Consider the following 10,496-nt stretch of genomic DNA (forward strand, 5'->3'; position numbering starts at 1 on the left):
GGTCTGGCTGCTTGTTCTCTTCCAAAAACAAATCACTCAAAAGTCAAATGTTGGTAAAATAGAAGTCAGCTTATATCCAGGAATACCAGTGACCTAAGGAGAGATGGTAGGCTAACCCACCTCACCTGTAAACTTGAAGGACAATGGCTGGACTAAAGCCGTCTCCAAGACTCAGATTTACTGAGGATTTTTTAAAGAGGGGGTTGAGGGAATGGAATGTGAGAATGAAAAGCAGGAGGGAGGGCAGCTGTGGGGGTCTCTGTGCAAGGAGCCAGGTGCAAGGTTTCACCAAGGCTTTGTCTGTTTTCTGCTCCCTTCCTTGTGGTTATTTCAGAGCCCTGCTATAGAGGTGGAATCAGCATAGTTTTGTTGATGTCTTCCTTGGTTCCCCTGGGTCTGGTCTGGATAGTACCTACATGTCTGCAGTCTTGCAGCTTCAGGCTGGCTGGAAAACAACTTTACATTCATGTAAATAATGTTGTCATGCCCCATCACAAAAACCCATAGGAAAAGAGGGAATTCAGAGAAATGCATGCCAAGAAAGAAAACTGTGTCCTTTTAAAATCTTTTAGAGCTCATGTGGTTTTACGTCCCAACATGGCTTCAGTCCTGCTCACTCCAACAATAACATAGTTAGAAGTTTTAGGATTTGGACATGGCTATCCTTGAAGAATCATTATTCTGTCTGCAACACATGCCTTGATAGGAATAACACTATGTCAAATATAGTTTACCGAGTTTTACCCATTCTTATCATAAAACTTTTTTTATTTTTTTTTATTTTTTTTATCTTTTTCGTAACCGGCACTCAGACAGTGAGTGCACCGGCCATTCCTATATAGGATCCGAACCCGCCACGGGAGTCTCGCTGTGCTCCCAGCACCCGCACTCTCCTGAGTGCGCCACGGGCTCGGCCCTTTATCATAAAACTTTTGAGAGCAAAATAGCCTGAACACAACTAGTCCAGGTGCCTCAAAATATCTTACAGTGACTAGAAACACTATTTTTGAACTTCAGTAATACCTCATGATTAGTAAATGGAAATGCCTGAATAATATGCCAATCAACGAAAATTAAATACATTATATTATATTATTATAGTATTTAACATACATAGAGCGATCATGATCAGTTCTGATATAACATTTTTATTGAAAGGAAGATGAAAGTTTTTCTTATGTGATTCTTCTAAGTTTTCTTTCTAATCTGTTTTTCTAAGTTCTATTAAAATAATATGTATGTCTCGTGTATCAAGTTTTTAAGTGCAGCGTTATTATTATGCAAGTGAGTGATTTTCTCCAAAAGTCTCAGAATGCTGAATACTCTCCCTTTATTAGGTGAGCTGCTCAGATTGCCAGCTGGTTTTTTTTTTTTTTTTGCTGTTTGTTTGTTTTTTTAAGTTGAGGGTTATCTCTCAGGTTAGGGAAGTCAAGGGAGAATACATAAAAAGATAAATTTATTTTTCTTGTGATTCAGTATTCACAGATTATTACAATTCGTTAATATATATATTTACTTACATATCTGTCTCAGAAACATTTTACTTGAAAAAAATGTCTTTCAATTTGATCTTACTCTTTTTATTTCTTTCATAACCTGATATAGTATAGGGGATTTTCATATTTCTTTTTTATAATGATTAATTCAGTTATAAGACTGTAGTGAAAATGAAAACTTGTAGATTTTCAAAGTAAAAAAGATTAGTGCTTAAAACTTAACTCCACCAATTGTGCAAGCAATTAACCTGTGAGTCAATATTGTCATCTCTAAATTTGGGATAATAAATGTAGACTTTGGCGTTTGAAGAATATATGTGATAAACGTAAATTAAGAGGTAGAAGTTACTGCTCACATAGAGTTGATATTCCCATTTTTTTAAACTCTAAAATATCATATTCCATGATTTATACCTTTCTTTGGGTCAGCTCTGCTATAAATTACATTAGCGATACCTTTGTTAATTCTTCAGTGCTTTTATCATTGCTTTAACATTTTTGACTTAGATCAAAACCTTAAAGGTCAGAAGCTGTGTCTAACTTATTTCTAGATTTTGCTCAGTCTCTTTAGAATTATATTAGAGGTGTATTAGAATTGCCACCTATAAACTTTATAGATAAGCAAACTGAGATGCAGTGAGGTGAAGTGACATTTTTCAGGGTAGGGAAGTTACTTCCTACTGTCCTTTCAGCACAGCAGAGGCTGAAATACAATTAGAACTCATTAAGAAGCTCTCTTTCATATACAGTCCTTTTTTTATTTCAGAAAGAGTTTACTAAAAAAAAAAATGTCAATACAGCAAAATGCTGTATATTTAATAAAGTGTATGTGTGGATCTACTATGTATATTATATAGTGTATGTGTACAAATATACATGAGGATACTTCAAAAAGATCATGGAAAAATATAATTAAATGGTAACATGAATATTTCCATGATCTTTTTGAAGTACCCTCTCATACACACACACACGCGCACACACACACACACACACACACACATAAAATAAACTTAGTAAGTCATCCTATGGCATATAATATAAATCCAAAATGACACATATTTTAAATAATAATTTTGTTAACAGTCTCTTTTTTTTACGATTTATCATGTTATTTTGAAAATACTAAAGAAAACTAAGTAAAATTTTGCCTAAATGAATAGAGCATATAGTAATAGATATTTTAAGTTTTAGACAATTTTTTTAACCAAAATGTCAGATGTGTCCTGTGAGTTCTCAGCCCCCATTAGCATACAGGAGCTACTATCCATCCTGCAGTCCTGGGACAAACTGTTAGAGTGGTTCTACTTCCAATGAGGACCCATAAGAAAATGGAGTTTAGTAAACATTTGAATTATGTACCATAATTGAAATAATAGATTCTCGATTTAAAAACGTAGAGGACCAAAAAAAAAAAAAAAACTAACAAGTTTTGACAGATCATGAAATAAAGATTAAGCTTAATCAATGTCTAAAGAAAGGATGTTTGAAAAAAATAAGTAAAATTGAAGCTAACAATAATCATCATAACCTCCAATAATATATTTAATGTTTACTATTTGTCAATCACAGAACTAAAAATAAGATTGTTTCTACCAGTTCTCACTACAACACAATGAAATTAACAATATTACTATTCCCATTTTATAAATATACAATAAGACAGAGAAAGACAAAGAGAATAACTACATTGGCCAAAGTCCTGACTAATTTTAAATGTAAGGAATAAGAATCATCCCCTTACTAACCATGTTCTAGAGAATGTAAAAAGAATAAAGCCCTATGGTGAGTGTGTGTAATGCATACCCATGTTGTCCATCATGGAGACAGAGTGAACCTGAGGAACACAAACCCCTCACTAGAATTACATACAGATTGGTACAACAGGCTTTGTACATATATTGAAAATATTATCCATTTACATTTTCTACCCCTTTTGCTAATAAATGCCTGACTACTAAAAAATAGTGAGTGTGTGTCCGTTCACATTTACTGGAGAAGGTACCACCCTCTGATGTTGTGTATGGCCACCCAGCCTGTATAGAGATAGTATACTGATAAACATTTCTTGAACTTTAATACACAGATATACCTATAATTTTACAGCTCTCAATATGTTTGCATAGTGCGTGTGTTGCCTTTTCAAAATATCTTGGTCTTTACGCACCATGTTATCACATGACAAAATTCTTAGAAGTAAAATTCTGGGATTGTTGCTAATAAAAACATTTTATTTCCTAATTTTTGGATTGTATTTACAGGAAAAATCCTACACAATCAAAGTGCTAAAAGAACATTTAATTAAACAATGAATTATCCTTCTCAAAAATTATGTATGTTTATGGGGTGAAGATTGTCCAAGAAAATTAGGAACATGTGCCTATAAAATACAAGTGCATGAGATATATAAATTTTTGATACAAGGAAAACCCTAATGTTACTATTTTTGAATACTACTCTAACATGACAATGTAGATTATTCAGGAAGTTATAAGTGTTAAACGTATTTGAATGAGAGTGTACAAGGTCCCCAGCTTATGGGGGGTGGGGGGAGAACTGTCAAGGCAGGGAGATTCCATTTTTAGAAGGGTTTCTTCTTGGAGAACCACAGGTCAAAGTAGAAAATGAAATAAAATATGAGTCACATACAGGGAGTGCCAAAAGCAGTTCATAACTTCCTGTAGTCAACAGCCCTTTAGTCACTGCTCAAATTGTTCTCTTTCTCTCTACTGCCAGCAAAAAGGATTGGTAAAGGTTCTCTGAATCTGAGAGCAAGTTGCACTAATGAGTCTCCCGATGCTGTCCCAGTGATGAGTACAGCAGAAGTCCATCAATAAACCATTAAGATAAAGCACCACCAGCCCAAATCTCATTCCAGGGACTTGAGTTTTGTGTCAATTAAAGAATAGACTTCAAGAGATAAAATTCACTTTGCTCAAGCTTGTAGGACACCTCCGGCAAACATTAGCACAACAATCACCATCATATTTTTGGCTCCTCTCAGTTCCCTGTGCAATGACCATCTCTCTCATTTCTCATTGGTGTATGTGAGATACTTGCATTTAAGTCTCAATTGAGCTTGCTGGACACTGGAAATGGAGGAAGAGTCACAAACCTTTTTGAAACCTGTAAATATTTTCTATATTTGTAAGTAAACCACTCTTTTTTCTTTTTTTTCTTTTTGGTTCCATCAGGAGAGTTTCAGGTCAACTCTGTGAGGTAAGATAAGGATTTTCTTCTTTATTAAATCAATGCTTCTGTAAATAAATTTAAATTCTGGGTGTCTTCTGGAGTATCTTTCTCCTATGTTTGGTTCTTGAATTCCAAAAAGGCAACAGAGAAAAATAAGTAGTATTTACACTAACTCACTCGGTTTCTTTATTTATTACAGTAGCAAATTATTCCATAATGTAAATATCAGGATGGAGTTTACAGAGAACACTGGTATATTTCTGTGTTTCTTATCACACCTAAATTAACTAAAGAGTTTTTGTTTAAAGGATCCCTTCTCTTGATTAAAATGTGATTAAACTCATAAAATCCTATGGTTTTGCATGTGAGAGTTTCATTCACTTAATTTGCATTAAACTGCAATTTTTATGTCTTTAAAGAATAAATAAATTTACATTTTTGCATATAACTTGCCTCATCAGAAAAAGCTTTGAATATTCAAGGACATATAATTTGTTGTTGCTGTCACGTTAGTTTGGGATGTGATTTACTTGCTTTTTAAGATATCTAAGACATACCCCGATTAAATGAACACGAAAGTGACAGAACAATAGAACATTTGCATCCCACAAGCAGAATAGGTACACAAAAGTCAGAAAGCACCCCAGTCACACTTGCCCAGCAACATATCAAATTCAAATATTGTCCATAATAAGATTCAACCTCAGCCTCTTCCCCAGAGGCTTGGCCCTGACAGGAGCAACCTTTCACTAGCAATAGGTCCTCTACCTCTGACACTTCCCAAGGCCCTGTCACCATGCACCAGGACATGCCACAAGAGCTCTCTTACCTCTTCCTGATTACTCCAGTTACAAAACAATTAGAAACTTAAGAACTTTAAAACAAGGAACAGGGCTTTTGTTATCATCTCTCCTCATTTTATATGAATGAAATGCACCAAAGATGCCCAGCGATTTACTGGGGGCAAAACTGAGTATAGAAAATACATTTTCTTATTTTCAATTTAAAACATCTTCCAATACACGGTTCTACATTTTTAAAATTTAAGAGAAAATGATCAGATTAGATTATTTTATTGTTAGTGAATTAGATACGTGAGCAGGGTGTAAATTAGTAATAAGAAAAAAAAAAAAAAAAAAGACAATCCATTTCAGACCAAAATCAGTTCTTCAGAAATTAGAAGATAATGACTCCTCAGTCTCTGTAATGACAGAACATGAGGAATCTCTTCATTCGACATCCTCTTCAGATAATAGAAAAAATAAAAATATCAAAAATCGGAGGAGTGACTTCCCCAGGTCATGCTTTCAACAAATGCCTGTTATTGATTACCTACTCTGGGCCTTGCTTAAAACACATCACCCAGGGCTTTAGGAACCAGAGATATCTGAGTACCTGCTCTGTGTTTTGCTGGGAATTCAGCTCTAAACTTATGCTCACAGTATCTTTTTGTATAATAAAAGGAGAGAGAGATGAAAGATATGTTTCTGAGTAAATATTTAATTATGAATTTTAACTATGTTAAGTTATTCTTTGCAAAAATTACAAGTTGAAATGAGCTGAGATGGGGGTTGCTAGAGTAGATACAAAGATCAAGAAAAGCTCATCTTGAAGAATTACAGTTACAATAAAGCTTTAAGTTTAAATAGAAATTGCTAGGCTAAAAATAATATAAAACAAAAACAAAACAAACAAATAATCCAAAAAAAAAAAAAAAAAGGATGATAGGAAAGTAGCTCAGGCAGAGAAAATAATCCATGTAAAACCTGCAAATGGTAAGAAGGGCAGCATAATTGAAGCATTGTGAGGAGACAAAGATAGCTTGAGAGTTTTGAGAAAAGTGGGTAATATTAAAATATATTGATGATAAGTGCAAAGGCCAATCTGTGTAAGATCTTATTTCAAAGCTAGGTTTGTTATATTCCCATTCCATAACTATGGTTTGTTAATTCATAAAACCATTTTCCCTTTTTATGCAACATGATGTAGAAAAAATTTGGAACTCAGAGGCATTTTACATTTCTATGCACTTCACATAACAATCTAGTGTTTTTCTTGAAAACTTGCATTTTGATTGTGTAATCAAAACCATGGGCAGATAGGACCAGCTAGCTAAAGTTAAGCAAATTAAACTACATTACATCAAAACATGGTTCTCCCTGCTAGCGTACAATCCCTTATCATCAAACATTTTGCAGTGAGCATGTATTTTGCAAGTTTCACTATCTCAATCTGTATTTGCCCTCAAACCTTCCTCTGGCTCTGTCTACACTGTCAAATGGGGAGTTGAGCTATCACCATGGGAATGGTATCGATGGAGACAGTTCAGGTCAAATGAGTCCCCTTTTCCGAGATTCTCCTCTATAATAGCCTCATGTATTCTCTTCAATTTGCCTGCATAAACAGAGCCTTAGGGCAACTGTGAAACTAGCAATGTACTCCAAACGGGCCTCAAATAATATTACAGAATTTAAGATCTTGTCTATTGAGCATATTTGGCCCATAACCGTTCAGTGCTGCAAGAGAGGGTAAAAAGATTCTATTCTAACATTTTTTGTTGTTGTTGTTGTATTTGAGGAAACTGAGGCTAATTTGTCCATTAATGCTATTACGTGTTACTATAGAAATACTCCCTGGTTGTAGCAGAACTGAGTACAAATATTCTGACTCCTGATTCAGAGGGTTTTTGCTATGCTTCAGTATATTGTGATTGGGATCCATTCATTCCCACAACCATTTAGCAAGTACTTAATATTCATCAGTCCTGCAGGATTCCTGCGAGACAAACAATCATAGCTAACCACAACTTATTATGTGCTAGGAATTCTGCTCAGTGATTTACATGTAATTCTTCTAATTTCCATACTATGGCTAAGAAGGGCACATGATTATTAACCCCATTTTATATAAGAAGAGACTGAAGATTTAAAGTTCAAATACTTTCTCTCAAAATCATACAACTGTTAGGTGATGGGTAAAATATTACCCCTAGCCTGAAGTAAGTTTTATGTTATTCTGGCCCACAAGTAATGACTTGGGTATTCTTTGGGGAGAAAAATATTAATTTATGTATTCAATTGAATGGATACTCATGAATTCCTACTATGTGTCTGGGATTGTGTTTCTTGCTGAGAGTGCTGTGGGAATACAATACACATAATTCTTATATTTATAGGGCTTACAGTTGAGTACGTAAGAACTACATTTAAATTTATTTAAGTACTAAGAGTATGTTTAATTGTACTTTTAACTACTAAGGATTAATGGGAGGCACCACTGAACAGTATAACAACCTGTGCAGTGGTGCCAGGAAAGTCATCAAGATAAGGCTTAAAGAGAGAGCTGACAACATGTCTGAGTCCATTTCTCCTGCTATAACAAAATACCTGAGACTATAATAAATTTATTTCTCACAGTTCTGGAAGCTGAGATATCCAAAATCAAAGTGCTTGCAGGTTTGTTGTGTAGCGAGGGCCTCCATTCCCTGCTTCCAAGATGGTGTTTTATTGCAGCATCCTCTGGAGGGCCCAAACTACATAGTGGAAGAGCGAAAAGGGCCTAACCTAGTTCCCTCCAATCCTTTAATAAGGCACTAATCCATTCGCAACAGCATAGTTCTCTTGTCTTAAACACTTCCCAAAGGTCCCACGTCTTAATACCACCTTGATGGGGGTTAAGTTTCAACATGAATTTTGGAAGGGACACAAGCATTCAAACCATAGCACTACATGAAAGTAGAAGAGAAGAAAACTGGAGGTAGAAGAAACAGTATGGGCAAAGATGCCAGATTGGAAAAGAGGTTAATGCATACAAAACATGAAGATGGCCACTGTGACCACAATATACCAAACAAAGGGACAAATGCTGCAAAGTGTGGCTCGAGAGGAAGGTACAGAATGGCAAGAGCATGCAGGTCCTTTCAGGCTGCTGAAGCATTTTGGTCCTTCTGCTAAAAAGTGTTATGTGACTATAGAAAGTTGTAGTGGGAGGTATCATGGTAGGATTTGTGTTTTCTTTATGGCAGCAGTATTTACAATAGCCAAGATATGAAGTTAATTTAAGTGTCCATCAACAGATGAATGGATAAAGACAATGTGGTATATATACACAATGGAATACTACTCAGCCATTAAAAAAAAATCGTGTCACTTGCAGCAACGTGCATGAGCCCGGAAGATATTATGTTTAGTGAAATAAGTCAGGCACAGAAAGGTAAATACTGCATGTTCTCCTTCACATGCGAGAGCCAAAAAAAAGTAAGAATTTCAGAGTAAAATTGAAGTTATTAGAGGCTGGGAAGGGGGGATAGGGAGAAGTTTGTTAATGAATATAGAATTACAGCTACATTACAAGCATGAGTTCTAATATTCTATAGCAGTGCTAGGCATCTATAATTCACAATAGTTTATAGTGTATTTTTAAAAGGCTGGAAGAGAGGAGTTCAAATGTTCTCATCACAAAGAAATGATAAATGTTTGTGGTGATAGGTATGCTAATTAGCCTGATTTAATCATCATATAGTACATACACGTATCTAAATATTACTTTGTACCCTATAAATACGTACAAATATTACATTTCAATTAAAAATAAAATTAAGCAAGAGAATGCCTTGATTTCTATATGGAAAAGGGATTTTACAGGAGCAAGAAAGGAAAATTTCAATTGCGACATTTCATCCACTTATTAATATAGTAGCAAACGGGAGTATAACTAGAGAAAGGCAAAGGCTATAGAAATCATTGCCCTTTAAATATTGTGTAAGAATAGGGCATGTTTACTCTTCAGAAAGAGAATAAAGAGAAAGTGGGCTTTTTTTAGGAAAGAAAAAATAGAAACAATGAGGTGAATTTCCGAGGAGACATATTTCAGCTCATTATAACAAAGTCATTATTATATTCAGAGATAGTCAATGATACAATGGGCAGCTCCGTTGACATAGTCAGTTCTCTCTCCCTGAAGACATTCAAGGAGACATTATATATTTTTACTGTATGTAATGCTATAGAGCTGATTCTATAACCAGAAGGGCATTTTGGACAAGGTGTCCTCCTCTGAAATTGGTTCAAATGCTAAGATTCTTCATTTGCTTTATGAATCTGATTTTAAGCAGCAGCCTATTGCTAGAGATGAAATAATTTGTTTCTGTGAGTAACTGTTAAATCTTATATACAAAGTGAGGGCTGTCTTACCTTCAGAAACCCTGATGGATCTTTTTATGCATAAGTCATTCATGGCTGCCTCAGCTAATCTAGATACACGTCTGAAACTGGTGACTAGCCACAGAATGTACCATAAACTGGTAGGAGAGGCTTTCTCTTAAGAAATATTTGCATCTTTTAACTTTTTATTCTACCAGTGATTATGCAAATACTGTGATCAATCCTTTTTATTATTAATTTCTTAAAAAGACCATCTAGAAACTTAAATCAAAATTACATTTTTTCTCCCTTTGCTTTGGTTCAGTTTTTATGAACTTTCACTTGGCCCATCATAGACTTCTCTGTCACATTCTTGATCTGACTCCTTACTTGTTCTTTCTCCGTATTTCCGCTAGCATGTTCTTACATATACACACATCCTCTTGTGCCTTTCCCATGCTTAAGACACACATATACAATAAATTTGTTTACATTGTTTCCAACATAAAACCTATATAGTTTTATCTTGATATAAATTGACTTTTGTAATTTTAATCTAATGTACATAGTCATTCTCACATCCATTCTTTTTTACTCATTACAATGTATTCAAGCTACTGTAGATTGCTTTTTATGTATTTTTCAAGCAAAATGTAATAGCCATAAG

Source organism: Cynocephalus volans, chromosome 10 (genome assembly GCF_027409185.1).
Source record: "Cynocephalus volans isolate mCynVol1 chromosome 10, mCynVol1.pri, whole genome shotgun sequence".
Lineage (NCBI taxonomy): Eukaryota > Metazoa > Chordata > Mammalia > Dermoptera > Cynocephalidae > Cynocephalus > Cynocephalus volans.